Consider the following 26,972-nt stretch of genomic DNA (forward strand, 5'->3'; position numbering starts at 1 on the left):
CCACTGATAATTTCCCTCGATCTGGGGCTCCACGCAAGATCTCACCCCGTGGGGTCAAAATGATCACAAGAACGGTGAGCAAAAATCCCAGAACCACACGGGGGGACCTAGTGAATGACCTGCAGAGAGCTGGGACCAAAGTAACAAAGCCTACCATCAGTAACACACTACGCCGCCAGAGACGCAAATCCTGCAGTGCCAGACGTGTCCCCATGCTTAAGCCAGTACATGTCCAGGCCCGTCTGAAGTTTGCTAGAGTGCATTTGGATGATCCAGAAGAGGATTGGGAGAATGTCATATTGTCCGATGAAACCAAAATAGAACTTTTTGGTAAAAACTCAACTCGTCGTGTTTGGAGGACAAAGAATGCTGAGTTGCATCCAAAGAACACCATACCTACTGTGAAGCATGGGGGTGGAAACATCATGCTTTGGGGCTGTTTTTCTGCAAAGGGACCAGGATGACTGATCCGTGTAAAGGAAAGAATGAATGGGGCAATGTATCGTGAGATTTTGAGTGAAAACCTCCTTCCATCAGCAAGGGCATTGAAGATGAAACCTGGCTGGGTCTTTCAGCATGACAATGATCCCAAACACACCGCCCTGGCAACGAAGGAGTGGCTTCGTAAGAAGCATTTCAAGGTCCTGGAGTGGCCTAGCCAGTCTCCAGATCTCAACCCCATAGAAAATCTTTGGAGGGAGTTGAAAGTCCGTGTTGCCCAGCGACAGCCCCAAAACATCACTGCTCTAGAGGAGATCTGCATGGAGGAATGGGCCAAAATACCAGCAACAGTGTGTGAAAACCTTGTGAAGACTTACAGAAAACGTTTGACCTGTGTCATTGCCAACAAACGGTATATAACAAAGTATTGAGAAACTTTTGTTATTGACCAAATACTTATTTTCCACCATCATTTGCAAATAAATTCATAAAAAATCCTACAATGTGATTTTCTGGATTTCTTTTTCTCATTTTGTCTGTCATAGTTGACGTGTACCTATGATGAAAATTACAGGCCTCTCTCATCTTTTTAAGTGGGAGAACTTGCACAATTGGTGGCTGACTAAATACTTTTTTCCCCCACTGTATATACATTCCCCCCTCTCTCTCCATATATATATATATATATATATGTGTACCTATGATAAAAATTACAGACCTCTACATGCTTTGTAAGTAGGAAAACCTGCAAAATCGGCAGTGTATCAAATACTTGTTCTCCCCACTGTATATGTACATTCCCCTCTCTCTATATATATATATATTACATTCCCCTCTCTCTATATATACATTCCCCTCTATATATATATATATATATATTACATTCCCCTCTCTCTATATATATATATATTACATTCCCCTCTCTCTATATATACACATTCCCCTCTCTCTATATATACACATTCCCCTCTCTCTATATATATACATTCCCCTCTCTCTATATATATATATATACACATCTCTCTCTCTCTCTCTCTCTCTCTCTCTCTCTCTCTCTCTCTCTCTCTCTCTCTCTCTCTCTCTCTCTCTCTCTCTCTCTCTCTCTCTCTCTCTCTCTCTCTCTCTCTCTCTCTCTCTCTCTCTCTCTCTCTCTCTCTCTCTCTTCTCTCTCTCTCTCTCTCTCTCTCTCTCTCTCTCTCTCTCTCTCTCTCTCTCTCTCTCTCTCTCTCTCTCTCTCTCTCTCTCTCTCTCTCTCTCTCTCTCTCTCTCTCTCTCTCTCTCTCTCTCTCTCTCTCTCTCTCTCTCTCTCTCTCTCTCTCTCTCTCTCTCTCTCTCTCTCTCTCTCTCTCTCTCTCTCACCTGTCCTCCACAGCTGTGGCCCCCAGCAGGGTTGAAGTCTCTCTCGATGAGGTCAATAAGCCTGCGCCAGTCGCTGCTCCCTGTCCTGCAGGGCCAGCTTGGCGTCGCTCAGCTGATGACACGCCCTCCTCGTAATCCACTAGGGAGAGACTCCTGTAGGCCACACACAGGGTCCGCAAGCCCTCCTGACAGAGGTAAAGGTGAGAATCAGTTGACTGAAAGAGATTATGGTTCTCTTTTAGGGCCATAGTAGCCACAGTGCTACAACTATAGTAGGTATAAGAGTCAGCGTTGTGTGACTGCAGACTTTTTACACATTTTGTTACGTTACAGCCTTATCCTAAAATGGATTAAATAGTCGTTTTTTTCTCATCAATCTACATATAATACCCCATAATGACAAAGCAAAAACAGGTTTTTGCAAATGTATATATATAAAAAAAAAAAAACTGAAATACACATTTACATAAGTATTCAGACCCTTTACTCAGTACTTTGTTGAAGCACATTTGGCAGCGATTACAGCCTTGAGTCTTCTTGGGTATGATGCTACAAGCTTGGCACACCTGTATTTGGGGAGTTTCTCCCATTCTTCTCTGCCGATCCTCTCAAGCTCTGTCAGGCTGGATGGGGAGCGTCGCTGCACAGCTATTTTCAGTTCTCTCCAGAGATGTTAGATCGGGTTCAAGTCCGGGCTCTGACTGGGCCACTCAAGGATATTCAGAGACTTGTCCCGAAGCCATTCCTGCATTGTCTTGGCTGTGTGCTTAGGGTCGTTGTCCTGTTGGAAGGTGAACCATCGCCCCAGTCTAAGGTCCTGAGCGCTCTGGAGCAGGTTTTCATCAAGGATCTCTCTGTACTTTGCACCATTTATCTTTCCCTCGATCCTGACTAGTCTCCCAGTCCCTGCCGCTGAAAAACATGCCCACAGCATGATGCTGCCACCACCATGCTTCACCGTAGTGATGGTGCCAGGTTTCCTCCAGACGTGACGCTTGGCATTCAGGCCAAAGAGTTCAATCTTGGTTTCATCAGACCAGAGAATCTTGTTTCTCATTGTCTGAGAGTCCTTTACGTGCCTTTTGGCAAACTCAGAGCGGGCTGTCATGTGCCTTTTACTGAGGAGTGGCTTCCGTCTGGCCACTCTACCATAAAGGCCTGATTGGTGGCGTGCTACTGAGATGGTTGTCCTTCTGGAAGGTTCTCCCATCTCCACAGAGGAACTCTGGAGGTCTGTCAGAGTGACCATCGGGTTCTTGGTCACCTCCCTGACCAAGGTCCTTCTATCCCGATTGCTCAGTTTGGCCGGGCGGCCAGCTCTAGGAAGAGTTTTGGTGGTTCCAAACTTCTTCCATTTAAGAATGATGGCCACTGTGTTCTTGGGGACCTTCAATGCTGCAGAAATGTTTTGGTACCCTTCCCCAGATCCGTGCCTCGACACATTTCTGTCTCGGAGCTCTACTGACAATTCCTTCGACCTCATGGTTTGGTTTTTGCTCTGACATGCACTGTCAACAGTGGGACCTTATATAGACAGGTATGTGCCTTTCCAAATCATGTCCAATCAATTGAATTCACCACAGGTGGACTCCAATCAAGTCGTAGAAGGATGATCAATGGAAACAGGATGCACCTGAGCTCAATTTCGAGTCTCATAGCAAAAGGTCTGAATACTAAATATTTTACATTTTTAAATACATTTGCAAACATTTCTAAAAACCTGTGTTCGCTTTGTCATTATGGGGTATTGTGTGTAGATTGATGAAGAAATGTTTGTATTTAATCCATTTTAGAATAAGGCTGTAACGTAACAAAATGTGGAAAAAGTCAAGGGGTCTGAATACTTTCCGAATGCACTGTATATATTTGGGGTTTTAGTTATGGTACAGGCATACAGTGAGGGAAAAAAGTATTTGATCCCCTGCTGATTTTGTACGTTTGCCCACTGACAAAGAAATGATCAGTTTATAATTTTAATGGTATGTTTATTTGAACAGTGAGAGACAGAATAACAAACAAAAAAATCCAGAAAAACACATGTAAAAAATGTTATAAATTGATTTGCATTTTAATGAGGGAAATAAGTATTTGATCCCCTCTCAATCAGAAAGATTTCTGGCTCCCAGTTGTCTTTTATACAGGTAACGAGCTGAGATTAGTGCTCCTAATCTCAGCTTGTTACCTGTATAAAAGACACCTGTCCACAGAAGCAATCAATCAGTCAGATTCCAAACTCTCCACCATGGCCAAGACCAAAGAGCTCTCCAAGGATGTCAGGGACAAGATTGTAGACCTACACAAGGCTGGAATGGGCTACAAGACCATCGCCAAGCAACTTGGTGAGAAGGTGACAACAGTTGGTGCGATTATTCGCAAATGGAAGAAACACAAAATAACTGTCAATCTCCCTCGGCCTGGGGCTCCATGCAAGATCTCACCTCGTGGAGTTGCAATGATCATGAGAATGGTGAGTAATCAGCCCAGAACTACATGGGAGGATCTTGTCAATGATCTCAAGGCAGCTGGGAACATAGTCACCAAGAAAACAATTGGTAGCACACTACGCCGTGAAGGACTGAAATTCTGCAGCGCCCGCAAGGTCCCCCTGCTCAAGAAAGCACATATACAGGCCCGTCTGAAGTTTTCCAATGAACATCTGAATGATTCAGAAGAGAACTGGGTGAAAGTGTTGTGGTCAGATGAGACCAAAATCGAGCTCTTTGGCATCAACTCAACTCGCCATGTTTGGAGGAGGAGGAATGCTGCCTATGACCCCAAGAACACCATCCCCACCGTCAAACATGGAGGTGGAAACATTATGCTTTGGGGGTGTTTTTCTGCTAAGGGGACAGGACAACTTCACCGCATCAAAGAGACGATGGACGGGGCCATCAAATCTTGGGTGAGAACCTCCTTCCCTCAGCCAGGGCATTGAAAATGGGTCATGGATGGGTATTCCAGCATGACAATGACCCAAAACACACGGCCAAGCAACAAAGGAGTGGCTCAAGAAGAAGCACATTATTGTCCTGGAGTGGCCTAGACCTTAATCCCATAGAAAATATGTGGAGGGAGCTGAAGGTTTGAGTTGCCAAACGTCAGCCTCGAAACCTTAATGACTTGGAGAAGATCTGCAAAGAGGAGTGGGACAAAATCCCTCCTGAGATGTGTGCAAACCTGGTGGCCAACTACAAGAAACGTCTGACCTCTGTGATTGCCAACAAGGGTTTTGCCACCAAGTACTAAGTCATGTTTTGCAGAGGGGTCAAATACTTATTTCCCTCATTAAATTTTTTGTTGTTATTCTGTCTCTCACTGTTCAAATAAACCTACCATTAAAATTATAGACTGATCATTTCTTTGTCAGTGGGCAAATGTACAGGAGGGGATCAAATACTTTTTTCCCTCACTGTATAAGAAGTGAGTTTAGGGGTTTGGTGTAGGTATAAAGAAAGTAATACTGTATGTATGTGTATGTGTATATATGTGTGTGTGTGTGTGTGTGTGTGTGTGTGTGTGTGTGTGTGTGTGTGTGTGTGTGTGTGTGTGTGTGTGTGTGTGTGTATGTGTGTGATGGAGCAGTAACCGAAAGGTCGCTGGTTCGAATACCCGAGCCGACAAGGTGAAAAATCTGTTGATGTGCCCTTGAGCAAGGCACTTAACCCTAATTTTCTCCAGGGGTGTTGTACTAGTATGGCTGACCCTATAAAATAACACATTTCACTGCACCTACCGGTGTATGTGACAATAATGATATTGTTGTATTTTTTTTTTTTTTACTGTCCTTGTGGGTACCGGAAATACCCAAAAGTCCTCACAAGTATACATTTCCCAGGTCCCCACGAGGACAAAGGCTATTTTTGGCTTAGTGGTTAAGCCTAAAGGTTTAGGGTTACAGTTAGGGTTAGAATTAGGGTTTGGGGATAGGTTTAGGAGTTAGGGTTAAGGTTAGGGTAAGGGTTAGGAAAATAGGGAAAAAATAATTTTGAATGCAAATCAATTTAAGGTCCCCACAAGGATAGTAAAACATATGCTGTGTGTTTGTGTGTATGTGTAGACTTACCAGAGCGTTCTGCTCCACCCGCGCCCTCACCTGCCCCACCTTCCCTGACACCACCCTGGGGAAGATGGAGGAGTCAGCCCCCTTACAGAACAACAGGTACTCCCCTGGGGACAATAGAGTTAGTTAAGAGAGTGTGAGTGACAGAGAGATAGATCATGTCAATGTGTGTATCTCTATTTGTGTGTGTTTTTTTTGTGTGTGTGTGTGTGTGTGTTTTTGCGTGTGTTTTGCGTGTGTGTGTGCGTTACCTGCACTAGACTTGACAATGACGCTCATTCTCCTCCTGACAGAGTCAAAGTTCAGCACGTGTAGCAGCTCAAACCTGGAACACACACCGGAGTAGATGTCTCCTTCAGCATCAGCCAAAATACACAGGACATTCTCTAACAGTGTACACAGCAATACGAGTGGCTAGAGACAAGCAAAAACAGAACAGGCCTTTGTACAGACTAATTATCCTCCTTTTCTCTTCCCTCTTCCTCTCTGTTTACTTTGTATCTCCCTCCCTTTCTTCCTCCTTGGTTCTCTCTAAATAGCGGTTTCACAGACAACCCACTGCAGAGAGGGATGTAGATACTGATGTTATACAAGTGGTGCCTATGGGATCCAAACCTGCTATTTATACCCTTGATAAAACCACTGTCCCACACGATCTACTGGCTTCTGCTCCCACACTATTCTATGTGTCTTCTCACAGGTCTTTCAAACACTTCTATGAGTCTTCTCACAGGGCTTTCACACTCTTCTATGATTCTTCTCACAGGGCTTTCACACTCTTCTATGTGTCTGCTCACAGGTCTTTCACACTCTTCTATGTGTCTTCTCACAGGGCTTTCACACTCTTCTATGCGTTTTCTCACAGGGCTTTCACACTCTTATATGCGTCTTCTCACAGAGCTTCCACATTCTTCTTGGCAGTGTTGTCTTACTACAGGGAAGTTGTCTTATTGCAATATTTTAAACACACCACCTAAAGTATCTAGGTTTTGACAATTGGCAGCAATATGGAATTAACTTAAATTAATTAGATTGAATTAATAACTTGAGATATGCATGTGTAACTATGGTAACTCTATGGTTTCTCAGGAGGCTGTGAAATATGAAAGGCCAAATTAAAAGATGTTGTGAGCAGAGCCCCACCTCTCAATCTCATCGTCCTTATTGAGAATCTCCATATGACGGTCTTTTAGTCTCAGATATGTGTACCCCAACCTGAGAGGAAGAGAGAGAGAGACAGAGAGCGAGATGAGAGGGAGAGAGAGAGAGTAAGAGAGAGAGAATGTGTGTGTGAGAAAAAGAGTGAGCGAGAGAACGTGTGTGTGTGAGAGAGAGAGAGAGAGAGAGAGAGAGAGAGAGAGAGAGAGAGAGAGAGAGAGAGAGAGAATGTGTGTGTGAGAGAGAGAGAGTGTTCTGTAGGTTAGAGAAAAGGCATGACTATTTGTGTGCTTGTCTGTATTATTGCTAAGTGTGTGTATCACGAAGTGTGTGTGTATTGTTAAGTGTGTGCATGTATTGCTTAGTGTGTGCGTGTCCTTCCATGTGTGTGTGTGTATGTGTGTGGCCTTCAGTATGTGTGTGTGTGTGTGTGTGTGTCTGTGCCCTTCAGTGTGTATGTGTGTGTGTGTCCTTCAGTGTGTGTGTGTCCTTCAGTGTGTGTGTGTGTGTGTGTGTGTGTGTGTGTGTTTTTCAGTGTGTGTGTGTGTGTGTGTCCTTCAGTGTGTGTGTGTGTGTTCTTCAGTGTGTGTGTGTGTTTGTGTGTGTCCTTCAGTGTGTGTGTGTGTTCTTCAGTGTGTGTGTGTGTCCTTCAGTGTGTGTGTGTGTGTGTGTGTGTTCTTCAGTGTGTGTGTATGTGTGTCCTTCAGTGTGTGTGTGTGTGTGTGTGTGTGTCTGTGCCCTTCAGTGTGTATGTGTGTGTGTGTGTCCTTCAGTATGTGTGTGTGTGTGTATGTGTGTCTGTGCCCTTCAGTGTGTATGTGTGTGTGTGTCCTTCAGTGTGTGTGTGTCCTTCAGTGTGTGTGTGTGTGTGTTTTTTTTTTCAGTGTGTGTGTGTGTGTGTCCTTCAGTGTGTGTGTGTGTTCTTCAGTGTGTGTGTGTGTGTTTGTGTGTGTCCTTCAGTGTGTGTGTGTGTGTGTGTGTGTTCTTCAGTGTGTGTGTGTGTCCTTCAGTGTGTGTGTGTGTGTGTGTGTATGTGTGTCCTTCAGTGTGTGTGTGTGTGTGTGTGTGTGTGTCCTTCAGTGTGTGTGTGTGTGTCCTTCAGTGTGTGTGTGTCCTTCAGTGTGTGTGTGTTCTTCTGTGTGTGTGTGTGTGTGTGTCCTTCAGTGTGTGTGTGTGTGTGTGTCCTTCAGTGTGTGTGTGTCCTTCAGGGTGTGTGTGTGTGTGTGTGTGTGTGTGTGTGTGTCCTTCAGTGTGTGTGTGTGTGTTCTCCAGTGTGTGTGTGTGTGTGTGTCCTTCAGTATGTGTGAGTTCTTCAGTGTGTGTGTGTGTGTGTGTGTGTGTTCTTCAGTGTGTGTGTGTGTGTGCCCTTCAGTGTGTGTGTGTGTGTGTGTGTGTGTTCTTCAGTGTGTGTGTGTGTGTGTGTCCTTCAGTGTGTGTGTGTGTGTCCTTCAGTGTGTGTGTGTGTGTGTCCTTCAGTGTGTGTGTGTGTGTGTGTGTGTGTGTGTTCTTCAGTGTGTGTGTGTGTGCCCTTCAGTGTGTGTGTGTGTGTGTGTGTGTGTTCTTCAGTGTGTGTGTGTGTGTGTGTCCTTCAGTGTGTGTGTGTGTGTCCTTCAGTGTGTGTGTGTGTGTGTCCTTCAGTGTGTGTGTGTGTGTGTGTGTGTGTGTGTGTGTGTGTGTGTGTCCTTCAGTGTGTGTGTGTCCTTCAGTGTGTGTGTGTGTGTGTGTGTGTGTGTGTGTGTCCTTCAGCGTGTGTGTGTGTGTGTGTGTCCTTCAGTGTGTGTGTGTGTTTCAGTGTGTGTGTGTGTGTTTCAGTGTGTGTGTGTGTTACCTCTTCATGCCCTCCACCAGAGCCACCTCATCAGGAGAGGACGATATGTAGAAGGAGGTGGGTTTTCCCTGGTGGATCCCTCTCTTGATGCTATCCACTGTCTCCTCCTCCTTCACCTGCACCGTGTGGCACAGACACAGAGCCCGGAAGAACAGCTCCTCATGCTCCTGAGACACACACTGTTAGACACACACACAGACACAGAGAGACGCTCTCACACACACAGAGAGACGCTCACACACACACACACACACACACACAGAGACGCTCACACACACACACACACACACACACACACACACACACACACACACACACACACACACACAAACACACACACACACACACACAGAGACGCTCACACACAGAGAGACGCTCACACACACACATACAGACAGACACACACACACACACACACACACATACAGACACAGACACACACACAGACACAGAGAGACGCACACACACACGCACTCTCTCTCTCTGTTTTACCCTGTGGTATCCTCCAGGTGAGGAGTCGATCATGTCTATGCTGGAAGCAGCACTGAGGATCTGTCCATTACAGATGGCGTGGGGGATATAGACATGTCCGTCCACACAGCACTCTATAAACTCCATGTTGTTCTCTGTTAACGTCCCCGTCTTATCAGTAAACACATACTCCACCTGCACACACACTCACACAATGAAGTAGATGCTGATCTGAGGTCAGATTTTGGAATGTGTGTGTCCAGCATACATGTAATATCTCATTATAAGGGTCTAAGCAGTATATGCACATTATAAGCGTGCGTGTGTGTGTTTGCATGTGTGCACACGAGTGAGTCTACTATATCTATCTGTGTATATATATATATATATATATATGTGTGTGTACCTGTCCCAGCTCTTCATTGAGGTCTGATGTGTTGACCTGAGCCCCCTCCCCCAGCTCCTCATCATACATATCCTTGTCCCAGGCTATGAAGTAAGACCCCAGGAACTTCTGCATCTCCACGGTAACATACATGGAGACTGGAATGATGTAGTTAAACAACACCATGAAGGCCAGGAAGTCTGTGAACGCCCTGATCACCTGAGAGAGAGGAGAGGATGAGGGAGGAGGAAAATGGAGGGAGAGAGAGATTGAGAGAGAGAGAGAGAGAGAGAGAGAGAGAGAGAGAGAGAGAGAGAGAGAGAGAGAGAGAGAGAGAGAGAGAGAGAGAGAGAGAGAGAGAGATTGAGAGAGAGAGAGAGAGAGAGAGAAAACGAAAGGAGGTTTAGAGAGAGAACGACAGCCTTAATCAGAATCAGTGAATGTTAAGCAGGGAGAGACCTGATGAATCATTTTACGGTGACATCATGCATTGTGGGTAGTGTAGTTGTTTGTGGGACTGACCACGTGGCGTTCTCTGTCGATTTCGGTCCTGTGGTTGTACCAGGGTTCGTCGTGGTCAGGAGACCACTGCCACGCGTACTTCAGAACTGTATTAATGACCGCTTTACTGATCAGGATACACAGATACACTATCAGGAATGCATTCATCGACCTGGGGGAGAGAGAGGGAGGAGGAGAGAGATGGAGGGGGGAGAGGGAGAGAGGAGAAGTTTAGATGACCTAATGCAGATTGATTTGGCAGAACTGGATTAGATGAGCTAAATGCAGATTGATTTGGCAGAACTGGATGTAAAAGGATTGTCAATAGAGTTTCACACACACACACACACACACACAGCTTGAATGAGATCAAAGAGAATGATGCAGCCATTATGTAATAACAGCGAGAGCAGCAGGTTGAGATAGGAACAAGCTGGTCTAATATATTCATTAGCCTGTTTTCCAAACTGTCTGTGGGAGAGCCAGTCAGTACACCACACTACACTACACTACACCACATACACTGCACTAGTGCCTTCTCCTAATGCACTATTACTTGCAGGTTTAGGTACTCTGTGGGTTGGATTGATGCTTAAACATCCTACTATCATTCTACTATTCCAACTCCTAATATCGTTCTACTATTGCAACTCCTACTATCATTCTACTATTCCAACTCCTACTATCGTTCTACTATTCCAACTCCTACTATCATTCTACTATTCCAACTCCTAATATCGATCTACTATTCCAACTCCTACTATCATTCTACTATTCCAACTCCTACTATCATCCCACTATTCCAACACCTACTATCGATCTACTATTCCAACTCCTACTATCATTCTACTATTCCAACTCCTACTATCATTCTACTATTCCAACTCCTACTATCATCCCACTATTCCAACACCTACTATCGATCTACTATTCCAACTCCTACTATCATTCTACTACTCCAACTCCTACTATCGATCTACTATTCTAACTCCTACTATCGATCTACTATTCTAACTCCTACTATCGATCTACTATTCCAACTCCTACTATCATTCTACTGTCAACTCCTACTATCATTTAGCTATTGCAACTCCTACTATCATTCTACTATTCCAACTCCTACTATCATTCTACTATTCCAACTCCTACTATCCTTTAGCTATTGCAACTCTTACTATCGCTCTACTATTCCAACTCCTACTATCGTTCTACTATTCCAACTCCTACTCTCAATCTACAATGCCAACTCCTACTATCATAACTCCTACTATCATTCTACTATCATAACTCCTACTATCATTCTACTATTCTAACTCCTACTATCATTCTACTGTCAACTCCTACTATCATTTAGCTATTGCAACTCCTACTATCATTCTACTATTCCAACTCCTACTATCGTTCTACTATTCCAACTCCTACTATCATTCTACTATTCCAACTCCTACTATCATTCTACTATTCCAACTCCTACTATCGTTCTACTATTCCAACTCCTACTATCATTCTACTATTCCAACTCCTACTATCATTCTACTATTCCAACTCCTACTATCGTTCTACTATTCCAACTCCTACTATCATTCTACTATTCCAACTCCTACTATCATTCTACTATTCCAACTCCTACTATCGTTCTACTATTCCAACTCCTACTATCATTCTACTATTCCAACTCCTACTATCATTCTACTATTCCAACTCCTACTATCGTTCTACTATTCCAACTCCTACTATCATTCTACTATTCCAACTCCAACTATCATTCTACTGTCAACTCCTACTATCATTTAGCTATTGCAACTCCTACTATCATTCTACTATTCCAACTCCTACTATCATTCTACTATTCCAACTCCTACTATCGTTCTACTATTCCAACTCCTACTATCATTCTACAATTCCAACTCCTACTATGATTCTACTATTCAAACTCCTACTATCCTTTAGCTATTGCAACTCTTACTATCGCTCTACTATTCCAACTCCTACTATCGTTCTACTATTCCAACTCCTACTATCATTTTACTATTCCAACTCCTACTATCGTTATACTATACCAACTCCTACTATCATTCTACAATTCCAACTCCTACTATGATTCTACTATTCAAACACCTACTATCCTTTAGTTATTGCAACTCCTACTATCACAACTCCTACTATCGTTCTACTATTCCAACTCCTACTATCGTTCTACTATTCCAACTCCTACTATCGTTCTACTATTCCAACTCCTACTATCGTTATACTATTCCAACTCCTACTATCATTCTACTATTCCAACTCCTACTCTCATTATACTATTCCAACTCCTACTACCATTCTACTATTCCAACTCCTGCTATCCTTCATCAGACAGGTAGTTCTACCCAAACTAAAGCAATCAGACACAGTAGGGGGAAGGTATATGTTTAGATCTACCTACTACTGGAATAGCTCTACCTACTACTGGAATAGCTCTACCTACTACTGGAATAGATCTACCTACTACTGGAATAGCTCTACCTACTACTGGAATAGCTCTACCTACTACTGGAATAGCTCTACCTACTGGAATAGCTCTACCTACTACTGGAATAGATCTACCTACTACTGGAATAGCTCTACCTACTACTGGAATAGCTCTACCTACTACTGGAATAGATCTACCTACTACTGGAATAGATCTACCTACTACTGGAATAGCTCTACCTACTACTGGAATAGATCTACCTACTACTGGAATAGCTCTACCTACTACTGGAATAGCTCTACCTACTACTGGAATAGATCTATCTACTACTGGAATAGATCTACCTACTACTGGAATAGCTCTACCTACTACTGGAATAGCTCTACCTACTACTGGAATAACTCTACCTACTACTGGAATATTTATACCTACTACTGGAATAGATCTACCTACTACTGGAATAGATCTACCTACTACTGTACATACCACTTTCCTTCCAAATGATATATTGTCTACACACAGTACATATTTAAATTCTATTTTCTGACACATGCTCACTCTAATATACTGTATCTACCCTTGGACTGTTAATTGGACTCATTCTGTCATATTTAGATTTTATTTTTGATTATTTGTGTATTGTATTGTATTTGCGAGACATTTTACTGCATTGTTAGGTGCTAGTAACATTTCGCTACACCTGCTATAACACCTGCAAATCTGTGTACACGACCAATAAACTTTGATTTGATCTTACTTTTCCACAGCGGAGCGTTTCTGGGATTTGGACTGGTAGTTCAGCGTCATCTTGGTGTCCATGCCCGTGTAGATGGCTACAGCTGTGGAGACAACAACCAGGGGTTACCATCACTACAGACACAGTACAGTGTGTGTGCGTTTGTATGTGTGTTACCATAAATGCGTTCTGTGTTCTTCAGGGTGGCTCCTCTGAGGAGAAGGTTCTCAGCTCCCAGGGGTCTGAAACAAGAGGAGAAACAAATGAAAGATGAAAAGTTCAAAAGAAAGAGCTGTATGACAAAAACATTTTAGGAATGAGAGAGGGGAATGTTGGTCTTACCTGGCTATGGGGTCTTCACTTTCCTTATAAATATTGATGCGCCCCACAAATCTGTACGAGAAGAAAAAAAAAGTATGCAATTTTCAACAAACTAACGGGTTACTCATAATGATACTGTGTGTCAAACATGTGCCACTCACTTGTAGAGGTCAGGCTGTGGTTGTTCACATTCAATAGTCGCATGTAGAGAGTCCACCTCCTGCTCTGTCTTAAAGGCCATGGTGTCTGGTACAGCATAGTAGGTCTGATACAGAGAGAGAGAGAGAGAGAGAGAGAGAGAGAGAGAGAGAGAGAGAGAGAGAGAGAGAGAGAGAGAGAGAGAGATGAGTCACGAGAAGTCATGTTTCATCAGAGAGCGTGCTGGGAGAATGGTGCAGTGTGTGCGTACCATCCAGGCTGGTGGTGGTGATGTAGCGGGTTCCGTCATCGCGGCTGGGAGAATGGTGCAGTGTGTGCTTACCTTGTGGCTGGACTCTCCATCCAGGCTGGTGGTGGTGACGTAGCAGGTTCCATCATCGCGGCTGGACGAGAGCAGGATAAGGTCACAGGGGAATGTCTCGTCTTCCCTCGCCATGACAACGTCCCCCACCTGACAGGACAAGCACATCAACAATGACAATCACTTTAGACTCTAGAAATACTGTACAGGCTGGGTCCCAAATCACACCCTATTCCCTTGTGCACTACTGTTGACCTGATCTAAACGTAGGGGACTACTCTATTCCTCATATAGTGCACTACTTTTGACCAGAGCCCTACCTGGTGACTCTGATCGTTAAAATGTGTGCACTAGTTGGGGGGGATGGGATGTCATTTAAATTAGCTCATTATAAACCCCAATGTCGCTGTAAACAAACATTACTTCACAAAGGTATTTTGGATCTGGTGAGCCACCATAATGCTGCAGATCCAGAAAGAATCACTAATGAGTAGGAGCTCTCCTACAGGAAACACACACTTTCATCTTTTCCCATTCCTTTTTTCCTGGGGATTGAGTTGTTGCATAACGGTGGGATTATGCGAGTGGAGCAGCTTAAATCGCCTATAAATCCCATCTCCACGGTGACCGTACACACCCCAGTAGGGGAAAGTGGGGTAAGTTGAGCCAAAGTGGTAAGTTGATCCACCCTTGTTTCTAGGAAACCATACACAAAATTAATAATTTGACCAAATATTTAGTTAGAGGTCATCCTTTCATGGAGTCTGTGAAGGAAGAAACCACATGGAAAGTGGTAAGCAAGTTACAGTAGGTCCAAAATATAGATTTTCACCAAGTCAAATTAATTGATTGTGTTAGACGTTTTATGATGCTTGCATCTAAACCAAAGTAGATACTTTTAAGATTGTTCTATACATCAGTTGGGGTCTCTATAAGCTTCATTATGAGGTCCTAAACCTAGCATGAAAGTACATAATTGTAGCTGTGTGGGCTAATACAGTCCAAATGTTTGCCTTGGTGTAAGTTGAGCCAATGGCCATGGGGTAAATTGAGCAAAAGGCAAGTTGAGCAAATTGAAGCGTTTTCTTCCCAGGCGTAATTGAAGGCATTATTGCTGGGATATGAGGTAACAACAGGGCCTGACCTATCTTAAAAGTGTTTAAAAAAGTGTTTGTTAGTTGTTACGCCTGTGTTAAAATATGCTTACAATTATTAAAAGACAAAAAAGCTATTGTGATGGTGTTGAATTGTGTTTGAGAAATAAAGATAGAGATGGTGTTAAAAAGGTAGTGGTCATATTTCATTCAGTACAGAATTGTGTAGGCGGCTTAACTTAGCCACGGCGTAAGTTGTGCCAAGAGACCACTTTTTTTGGACAAGCTATGTTTTCAAAACTGTAATTAATGTTTACATGAATTCTGATTATTTCCAGGGATACACAACATCCTGAAATATATGTAGATACCTTTGTTAGAAATAATACCATATGATGCTGAATGTGATGCTGAATGTAAAAAATGGCTCAACTTGTGAGTGATGCTGAATGTAAGTGAGTGATGCTGAATGTAAAAAATGGCTCAACTTACCCTACTCTCCCCTACAGTACACACGCTATATAGCTACAAGTCATCATGATGAATATCTTTATTATTACTCTTCCTGTTTCTCCCAATAATCCTCTCTGTTTGATCTGTGGGGGGACCATTGGTGAGGAACATCCAGATAATGTGTGTGTGTGTGTGTCTGTGTGTGGATAAATAATGTTTTCAACGTTCAATCAATCAATCAATAACATTTATAAAGCCCTTTTTACATCAGCAGATGTCACAAAGTGCTTATACTGATACCCAGCCTAAAACCCCGAACAGCAACATTGCAAATGTAGAGGCACGGTGTGTCACGATCGTCGAACAGAGATGAGGACCAAGGCGCAGCGTTGCAGGCAAACATACTCTTTATTAGAGACACGATCAAAAACAACAAAACGAAAACGTGACAGTTCACGGTCTAACACAACTGACTAGAAACAAGATCCCACAAACTCTGTGGGGAAACAGGCTGCTAAAGTATGGTTCTCAATCAGAGACAACAAGCAACAGCTGAATCACGTTGCCTCTGATTGAGAACCACACTGGCCAACATAGAACAACAATACTAGAAAGTGAAACCTAGAACAAAACACATAGACTTTACACACCCTGGCTCAACATATTAGAGTCCCCAGAGCCAGGGCGTGACAGTACCCCCCCCTAAAGGCGCGGACTCCGACCGCGCCCACCAAATACCACAGGGGAGGGACCGGGTGGGCACTCCGCTTAGGCGGCGGATCCGGCTCCGGGCCTGATCCCCGCTCCCTCTCCAACCCCCCAACGTACCCCTGGTCCGGTCTGGCCCCGCTGGCCGGAGCTGGACTGCACACTGGTGGAGCGGATTGCTCTAGCTCCGGCATGAAGCATCTGAACGGTGCCGGACCAGCCCCCGGTGGAACAGGCACGGGCCGTGCCGGACTGACGACGCACACCACTGGCTTGGTGTGGGGAGCAGGAGCGGGCCGAGCCGGGCTGACGAAACGCACCACTGACTTGGTGCGGGGAGCAGGAGCGGGACGGACCGGGCTGACTAAGCGCACCACTGACTTGGTGCGGGGAGCAGGAACGGGCCGTGCCGGGCTGACGAAGCGCACCACTGACTTGGTGCGGGGAGCAGGAACGGGCCGAGCTGGGCTGACGAAACGCACCACTGACTTGGTGCGGGGAGCAGGAATGGGCCGGACCGGGCTGACGACGCGCACCACTGACTTGGTGCGAGGAGCAGGAACGGGCCGGACAGGGCTGACGACGCGCACCACTGACTTGGTGCGGGGAGCAGGAATGGGCCGGACAGGGCTGACGAAACGCACCACTGACTTGGTGCGGGGAGCAGGAATGGGCTGGACTGGGCTGGCGACGCGCACCACAGACTTGGTGCGGGGAGCAGGAACAGGCCGGGCCGAACTGGCGACGCGCACCGTAGACTTGGTGCGAGTGGCAGGAACAGGCCGGACCGTACTGGGAACACACACCACTGGCCCTACGTGGGGATCAGGAACAGGCCGGACCGGACTGGCAACACACGCCAGTACCTCTCGCCGTGCCTCTACATCCTCCTTCCCCCTGGTGACCAGTGACTCCCGTAACCTGGCGGCCTCCTGCTGCCCCGTCGTCCACGGCGTTATCCCCACCTAAAAAATGTATGGGCTTCACTCCTACCCGTGGACCAGGTCTCCATGCTTCTCGCCAGCCTTTCGCCCTTCTGCCTCCACGTCAAGCCCCTCTCTTCCTCACCCGGCTTGACCCAGTCGAGGAGGCGCTGGATCTCCGCTAGGGATTTCCCTGGCGATGGCTCCTCGACCCGCTGCTTGGTCCAGTTCAGGTGGGATCTTCTGTCACGATCGTCGAACAGAGATGAGGACCAAGGCGCAGCGTTGCAGGCAAACATACTCTTTATTAGAGACACGATCAAAAACAACAAAACGAAAACGTGACAGTTCACGGTCTAACACAACCGACTAGAAACAAGATCCCACAAACTCTGTGGGGAAACAGGCTGCTAATGTATGGTTCTCAATCAGAGACAACAAGCAACAGCTGAATCACGTTGCCTCTGATTGAGAACCACACTGGCCAACATAGAACAACAATACTAGAAAGTGAAACCTAGAACAAAACACATAGACTTTACACACCCTGGCTCAACATATTAGAGTCCCCAGAGCCAGGGCGTGACACGGTGGCTAGGAAAAACTCCCTAGAAAGGCAGGAACATAGGATGAAACCTAGAGGAACAAGGCTCTGAGGGGTGGCCAGCAGGGTCAAATAATAATCGCAGTGGTTATAGAGGGTGCAACAGGTCAGCATCTCAGGAGTAAATGTCAGTTTACTTTTCATTACCGACAAGCATTCAGAGGTCCGAAACAGCAGGTCCGGGACAAGGGAGCACGACCGGCGAACATGTCAGCGTTCCATAACCGCAGGCAGAACAGCAGAAACTGGATCATTAGCGCGACAAAGGACACGTTTCGGTGGACGGCATGGCAACATGTGCCAACACACACTCAAATATAACCATCGATATTACATGGACCTGCCGGAGACTGCAGAGTGCTTCTCTAAATGAGACATAGTCCCTGTCTCCACTCCGTGATACCTACTGTGTGGTTATTATGACACTGCAATCTGTTCCACAGTAACACCCATAGAGATCCTATTAAATTCTAATTCTTAATTCTATGGTAACGCCACTGTTTTGACCCTAGTCCTGTCTGACATCAGAGCAGATAACAGGATTATAGCGGCCCTTCATATCAGTCATATTGATATTTAATCTCTGTCTGGAAAGACAAATCCTTTTCCCAGTATGCGACCAGAGTAATCAGAACAGGAATGTTTGGGATGGTACTGTAGTGGGAATGTTAACCTTCTCTTGGACGCTAGCTAGGGCATCGCAGGCAAACCCACGCACACACACACACATACACACACAAACACAAACGGCAGGCACCCGGGGCTCCCATGGAGACCAGCTTAAAAGGTCTCTGGAATGGATTGAATGGTAATTAGTATAATGATCAAAGATGATAGCTGTGGCTATGATCTAAATGTTCATAAATATTATTATAAAACTGGTTGTTTGGATCCTGGACGCTGATTGGACGAGCAGCGTTCCAAGCCATGCTCTATTGGCCGTCACAGACACGCCTATCCCTGCTAACAGTTCCATCTGAAAGTTATCACTGCGCCTCCATAAGCATATCATGTTCATGTTGCTGTCCGAATCACCTCGTATTTATCTCACACATTATTTATCCTTGCCTAGCATTTAGTTTGGTACAGCGGGGTTAATATAAGCCTCACTGTCTGCTTGTCCGACCTTGGAAACAATGTTTCACTTTTGAATTTCGATCTCTGTAGTACCATATGAATGGTGCCCAGACGAGACGAGACAACTTTTTACGAGCCAGTGAAAATCACGCATCAATGTCATTATCATGGACATATCCAAATGCCAAAAGAAAAAGAGCTCCAACTAACGAAAATGCAGCTAGAGTACTGTCATTCCAGGTTCAATGTTTGACGTGACTGAGTTAGCTGAAGTTGGCTAGCTAGCTAGCTAGCAAGTAACAAGAACGTTATCCAGCCTGCATAGCTACTATTTTGCTTAAAACGGACGACCAGTCTTTTTGCATAGCAACTATGCAAAAACAATTAACGACTGGGTCGCGTCTGTAGCAACATGACCAAAAGAACTAACAACCAGATTTTTGTCCGGACTATATCTTCTGGTGGAAGAATGAAATTGTATGAATTGACTTATTAAAAAAACATTTGAATGAAAATATGTAATTCATCATTGATATTTTGATATGTTGTTAACAGTTTTGTAAAAGCAATAAGGCATGCGAGGCAGTGTTCACACGCGAGGCAGCCATCGAGCCGGGCAAAACGACACCATTTACCTGTGACTGTATTCCTGATACAGCGCTGCCTCTTGTGCCTTATTGCTTAAATAACATAGAAGAGGGATGAGCTCACATACTAGCGCACATACTGACATATCACATTTACAGAGTATTCAGACCCTTTCCTCACTACTTTGTTGAAGGACCTTTGGCAGCGATTACAGCCTCGAGTCTTCTTGGGTATGACGCTACATGGTTGGCACACCTGTATTTGGGGAGTTTCTCCCATTATTCTCTGCAGATCCTCTCAAGCTCTGTCAGGTTGGATGGGGAGCGTTGCTGCACAACTATTTTCTGGTCACTCCAGATATGTTTGATCGGGTTCAAGTCCGGGCTCTGGCTGGGCCATTCAAGGACATTCAGAGACTTAACCTGAAGCCACTCCTGCGTTGTCTTGGCTGTGTGCTTAGGGTCATTGTCCTGTTGGAAGGTGAAGCTTCGCCCCAGTCTGAGGTCCTGACCACTCTGGGGCAGGTTTTCATCAAGGATCTCTCTGTACTTTGCTCCATTCATCTTTCCTTCGACCCTGACTAATCTCCCAGTCCCTGCCGCTGAAAAACATGCCCACAGCATGACGCTGCCACCACCATGCATCAACGTAAGGATGGTGCCAGGTTTCCTCCAGACGTGATGCTTGGCATTCAGGCCAAAGTGTTCAATCTTGGTTTCATCAGACCAGAGAATCTTGTTTCTCATGGTCTGATAGTCTTTTAGGTGCCTTTTGGCAAACTCCAAGCGGGCTGTCATGTGACACACCTATTCATTCAAGGGTTTTTCTTTATTTTTACTATTTTCTACCTTGTAGAATAATAGTGGACATCAAAACTATGAAATAACACATATGGAATAATGTAGTAACCAAAAAAGTGTTAAACAAATCAAAATATATTTGATTTGTTTACAAAGAGTGTGCAAAGCTGTCATCAAGGCAAAGGGTGGCTACTTTGAAGAATCTCAAATATATTTTGATTTGTTTAACACTTCTTATGTTACTACATGATTCTATATGTGTTATTTCATAGTTTTGATTATTCTACAATGTAGAAAATAGTAAAAAGTAAGAAAACCCCTGGAATGAGTAGGTGTGTCCAAACTTTTGACTGGTACTGTAATTTCAGGTTTAAAAAAAGTCAATACCAGAGGTGGCCAACCTCGCTCCATTGATCCCTGATCTACTAGTTGAGCAGACTTCTCTTCCAGCCCAGCAATAACACACTTGATTATTAATTAATTAGGTTTGATACATTGAATCAGGTGTGTTAGTGCTAGGTTGGAACAGAAGCGTGCACACCCAGCAGGCCTGCTCCAGTTGTAATTGGTTTATATATTGTGACTTTTAAACTGTATTTTTGTTTACAAAACTTGCTAGGTATACATAATCCATGGTATACAAGGATGTACCCTTATTCTCTTGGGACATTCATTGGGATCTCTTCATCTGCAGACCGGGTTTCATGGCTCTCTGTATCTGAGGACTGAAAGCATTATACTCAAATTAGACAGCACTAAATATTATGTTGCTATATCTCTCTGTCCTCAGTTTTTCTCGCTAGGGACTGGAACTGGAGAATCTTTTCATAATGTCCTCCCACAAAGGTGCCTGCCCTATCCAGAGTAGCCTACTCTCCCTTCTCTGACAGCAGGAAGTGCTAATGTTAGCTAATCCTTTCACCCTCTTCCATTGCTGTTAGCTAGCTACAAATGCATTTGGAGTTACAACAATAATAAATACATCAAGATAACTAACTAGCTAATATGAAGTTAGCTAGCTGGTGATATTTAATTAACTTGGCTAGCTATACTAGCTATACAGTATGTAAAGTTAGCTAGCTAGCTAGCGAACATTACATTTGCAGCTCATTTGAGTTAGCCTGCACACAAAGTTCCTGTAGCAAGTTAGCTACCTAATAATAGCTACATAGTTTATCATTTTCAAAATATGTTTACTTACTTGAATAGGTTCTCCCAATGCCTCCGTTTTCTGGGTCCTTAGAAAAACGAAATAATGGGCAATCTTCCAGAAGTTTCCGGTGATAGCAAAACGCAGCCAGCCATGTGGACGATTGGAGGACTTTCACCAGACTGACTGGTCTTCGTCCAACATTGCGGCTGGTGCGGTTACTAGGTGATTTGTGACGCAACGGCAAGCCCTCACATACTTAAGCAATAAGGCCTGAGGAGGTGTGGTATATGGCCAATATACCACGGCTAAGGGATGTTCTTAAGCATGACGCAACGCAGAGTGCCTGGATACAGCCCTTAGCCGTGGTATATTGGCCATTTATCACAAACCCCCGAGGTGCCTTATTGCTATTATAAACTGGTTACCAACGTAATTAGAGCAGTAAAAATACATGTTTTGTCATACCCATGGTATATGGTCTGATATACCATGGATGTCAGCCAATCAGCATTCAGGGCTCGAATCACCCAGTTTATAATAACTCATATACTAGCTCACATACTAACTCATATACTAGCGATTTTATCTATCTGAATATGAATGAACATAAATGTATGGTCAGAATAGAGAAACTACAGCCAGTGCAGCCCAAAGGCGTCATAATGATGTGTAGTAGACTGGAGAGTAGAAGGCCCATTACTAGGGCAGTCATACCCGTAGCTTGTGGCTCTGCGTCCTCACCACCGTCCCTTCCTGCACCACGTCCACAGGACACTCATTTATACTGCGGTCTGCCTTATGTCTCAGCCAGTCTTCATAACCCTGGGGGAGGGAGGGAGGGAGGGAGGGGGGAGGGAGGGAGGGAGGGAGGGGAGAAGGGGTTGAGACATACAAGGAGCAAAGGGCAGGAGAATAAACATTTAGGGCTCGTGGGAAGAAATGGAGCAAGAGGAGAGAGACAGAAAGAGAGAGAGATACCATCATACACGGTCATACGTGGTATCTAATTAGTGGTATGTTCTGTCAGCATGGTGACCTGTTTCCAGGGCCTCTACACAACATGTCATCTTGTAGGTTAATGATTGCATATAACCTGGCCTGGGCCCTGTTATCCAGGGGAGGTTCATACATCCCTGCTATTATCACATCTGTCTCTAATGGAACACAGTGGAGGAAGGCTTCCAACACCAATGAACAGAGGATACATTTATACCATTCATTATCAAATTTTCTTCAGATCAACAGACTCATTCCAGTGTGTGTGTGTGTGTGTGTGTGTGTGTGTCCTACCTGTTTAATGGCGGTGACGGTGATGACAAAGAATAGAGGCAATCCGCTGGTGACGGGGCTGGTAGGCGTGTCTATGATGAGCTGAGGAGAGAGAAAAAGAGGAAGGAGGTGGAGAGGGAGGGAACGGAGGTAGAGAGGGAGGGAACGGAGGTAGAGAGGCAGGGAACGGAGGTAGAGAGGCAGGGAACGGAGGTAGAGAGGGAGGGAACGGAGGTAGAGAGGGAGGGAACGGAGGTAGAGAGGCAGGGAACAGAGGTAGAGAGGCAGGGAACAGAGGTAGAGAGGGAGGGAACGGAGGTAGAGAGGCAGGGAACGGAGGTAGAGAGGCAGGGAACGGAGGTAGAGAGGCAGGGAACGGAGGTAGAGAGGCAGGGAACGGAGGTAGAGAGGGAGGGAACAGAGGTAGAGAGGGAGGGAACGGAGGTAGAGAGGGAGGGAACGGAGGTAGAGAGGGAGGGAACGGAGGTAGAGAGGGAGGGAACGGAGGTAGAGAGGGAGGGAACAGAGGTAGAGAGGGAGGGAACGGAGGTAGAGAGGGAGGGAACGGAGGTAGAGAACGGAGGTAGAGAGGCAGGGAACGGAGGTAGAGAGGGAGGGAACGGAGGTAGAGAGGCAGGGAACGGAGGTAGAGAGGGAGGGAACGGAGGTAGAGAGGGAGGGAACGGAGGTAGAGAGGGAGGGAACGGAGGTAGAGAGGGAGGGAACGGAGGTAGAGAGGCAGGGAACGGAGGTAGAGAGGGAGGGAACGGAGGTAGAGAGGGAGGGAACGGAGGTAGAGAGGGAGGGAACGGAGGTAGAGAGGGAGGGAACGAGGAGGACGGTAGAGCAGGAGTCAATACATATAGTTTAAAATAAATGCCAGTTTGGGGGGGAGTGATGGAACGCAATCAGGTGAACAGCTGACTTCAGTTTATATCTCCGACTCCCCACTGTATTAAACCACACCCGCATACTTCACGTAATTCTACCCGCTGGTTACTCATTACTCATAACTCTTTCATTTCAGGTTAAAGGGATATTTTGAGATTTTGGCAATCAAGCCCTTTTTTATACTTCCCCAGAGTGAGATGAACTCATGGATACCATTGGTATATCTTTGTGTGCAGTTTTAATGAAGTTGAAGCTAGTTTCTTGAGCCATTCTACAGAACACACAAGGTTGAATTCAAGCCAGACCTCAGGATTGTGTGTGTGTGTGTGTGTGTCTCAGTTTTAGAGAGAGAGCAACAGAGAAAGAGTGAGATTGCTAACAAGCGTTAGAGCAGGGGTGTCAAACGTCCGGCCCGCGGGCCGGATCAGGCCCGCAAACGGGTTTAATCCGGCCCGCGAGATGATTTTGAAAAAAAAAAATAATAATAATAATAATTAATAATAATTTTGTAAAGTATAAAAATGCGCTGCAATTTTTCAATAAAATAAACTGCTGTTCCAATTGCGTCCACTGGACGGCGCAATAGCAATTGTGTTAAGCAAGCAAACTGTTTATACCGGGGCAGAGCAAGTAGGTCAAGCACGTGCAGCCAATGAGCTACTTTGTTTTGCCCGCGATATTTATTACTGCTTCTACTTTTAACATTATGTGCTTTGGCACCCTCATTGCCCCAATATGTCTCTGTCAAAAAAGAGAAAAGTGGACGCAGAGTGCAGTGTTCCAAGAAAAATGGTCATCCTATTTATGCTGAAAGAATATAACCTTCGTCGCCACTATGTGAGTCTTCATGCCGACAAATATGACAACTTTCAAGGACAGCGGAGATGAGAGAAGGTGAATGAACTGTTGGCGGGTCTGAAGAAACAGCAGTCTGTGTTTACTCACAGCCGAGACATCAGTGACGCTGCAGTGAAAGCTAGCTACCTCATTGCTAATGAAATCGCAGTGGCTTCAAAACCATTTAGTGAGGGTGAATTTGTAAAAACATGCATGATGAAGGCAGCGGAGATTGTGTGCCCTGAAAAGCGGCAGGCTTTTGCAAATATCAGCCTGACAAGAAACACAGTTGCAGACAGGATTTCCGATCTTTCAGTGGATTTGGACAGCCAGTTGAAGCAAAAAGTAAAGTCATTTATTGCGTTTTCGGTTGCAATTGATGAAAGCACGGACATTACAGATGTTGCACAACTGGCCATTTTCATCCGCGGAGTTGATGACACATTGACCGTCACCGAGGAGTTCGTGGAGTTGGTGCCGATGACAGATACAACGACAGCAGCTGATATTTTTACCGCACTCGTCGGCGTGCTGGACAGGGTCGGAGTGGACTGGTCCCGCGCTGTCAGCCTGGCTACAGATGGTGCGCCCTCAATGACAAAGTTCAGAGAGAAAGTGCAATCTGCAAATGGAGGACGTGATTTTTTGACTTTTCACTGTATTTTGCACCAGGAGGCTTTGTGTTGCAAGTCATTAAAGATGGATAACGTCATGAAGGTGGTCATCCAAACTGTTAATTTCATCCGATCCAGAAGCCTGAATCACCGTCAGTTTGACAGCCTTCTCAGAGAGAAAGACCACATCTATGGCCTGCCATACCACACTGAGGTAAGATGGTTAAGCCGAGGTGCTGTGCTGAGGCGTTTCTTTGATTTACGAGAAGAAATTGAACAGTTCATGGAAGAAAAGGGCAAACCAGTGTTAGAATTTCATTCCGCAGAATGGATGCAGGACCTTGCATTTATGGTGGATGTTACAGAGCACCTGAATAACTTGAACAAACAGCTGCAAGGGCGCAACAAAGTTGTCACGCAGTATTATGACAGCATACGTTCTTTCAAGTTGAAGCTGTCATTGTGGGAGACGCAACTTGCCGGTGGTGATGCAGTTCACTTCCCCTGTCTGAAAAATGTGTGCGCGACCCAACATGTGGCAGACATGAAGCGGTTCAAAGATAAAATAACGGGACTGTTACGGGAGTTTGAGCAACGCTTTCAGATTTATGTTTATATGTTTTTATGTTGATGTGCTATTGTTTTTAATTGATTTTATTTTATTTGTATATTTAACCTATTCTTGACTCTGTGGTTCTTGCACTTGTTTGGGGAACAGGATTTCATTATTTTTATCTACATTTCTGCCTGAGAAATGACACCCTGATATAGTTCTGTGATATACTTCTGTGAATCACTGAGGCATTGTGTGTTTGTGTGTTCTTTGTCCTCAGAACTTTCAAATAACTTGAGGTGTTTTATGATTAATAGTGATGTTGTGCTTTTGGACACTGTCCTTAGGCTCCAGCTTTATGTTTATATGTTTTTATGTTGATGTGCTATTGTTTTTAATTGATTTTATTTTATTTGTATATTTAACCTATTCTTGACTGTGGTTCTTGCACTTGTTTGGGGAACAGGATTTCATTATTTTTATCTACATTTCTGCCTGAGAAATGACACCCTGATATAGTTCTGTGATATACTTCTGTGAATCACTGAGGCATTGTGTGTTTGTGTGTTCTTTGTCCTCAGAACTTTCAAATAACTTTAGGTGTTTTATGATTAATAGTGATGTTGTGCTTTTGGACACTGTCCTTAGGCTCCAGCTTTATGTTTATATGTTTTTATGTTGATGTGCTATTGTTTTTAATTGTTTTTATTTTATTTGTATATTTAACCTATTCTTGACTCTGTGGTTCTTGCACTTGTTTGGGGAACAGGATTTCATTATTTTTATCTACATTTCTGCCTGAGAAATGACACCCTGATATAGTTCTGTGATCTGTGAAACAGTTCTGTTAATCACTGAGGCATTGTGTGTTTGTGTGTTCTTTTTCTTTAGAATTTTCAAATAAACTTGACGTGTTTTATGATTAATAGTGATGTTGTGCTTGTACTATTTTGGACACACTGTCCTCAGGCTCCAGCTTTATGTTGTATGTTGATCGTATTAAAACAAAGAAAACAATCTGAAGTTGTTGTTTTTAAGTTATATATACCATGATTTTTCCGGTCCGGCCCACTTGGGAATAGATTTTCCTCCATGTGGCCCCTGAGCTAAAATGAGTTTGACACCCCTGCGTTAGAGCAATGACTGGAAGTGTACAGGAGCAGCTAGCATGCCAACATCTCTAACTATCCCTTTAACCATTGTAGCAAGCTGGATCAGCCACCCCAGTCTCCT

The 26,972-nt window shown here is 44.6% G+C and overlaps 1 pseudogene across 1 annotated transcript in view; it reads right to left on the bottom strand.

Moving 5' to 3' along the window:
- The window catches only part of LOC311143378 (phospholipid-transporting ATPase IH-like), a 72,970-nt pseudogene that overhangs the window by 15,278 nt on the left and 30,720 nt on the right, over positions 1-26,972 (bottom strand). Inside the window, exons 4-18 of the transcript XR_014615557.1 lie at positions 22,866-22,946; positions 22,290-22,397; positions 14,197-14,325; positions 13,877-13,980; positions 13,737-13,787; positions 13,572-13,636; positions 13,416-13,497; positions 10,225-10,375; positions 9,724-9,921; positions 9,339-9,512; positions 8,847-9,013; positions 7,004-7,075; positions 6,112-6,185; positions 5,864-5,967; positions 1,801-1,985 (exon numbers count right to left, since the gene is read on the bottom strand). The product of XR_014615557.1 is annotated as a phospholipid-transporting ATPase IH-like (transcript). The remainder of the gene's footprint in view (positions 1-1,800; positions 1,986-5,863; positions 5,968-6,111; positions 6,186-7,003; positions 7,076-8,846; positions 9,014-9,338; positions 9,513-9,723; positions 9,922-10,224; positions 10,376-13,415; positions 13,498-13,571; positions 13,637-13,736; positions 13,788-13,876; positions 13,981-14,196; positions 14,326-22,289; positions 22,398-22,865; positions 22,947-26,972) is intronic.

This window comes from Coregonus lavaretus (assembly GCF_964263955.1).
Source record: "Coregonus lavaretus genome assembly, chromosome: 16".
NCBI lineage: Eukaryota > Metazoa > Chordata > Actinopteri > Salmoniformes > Salmonidae > Coregonus > Coregonus lavaretus.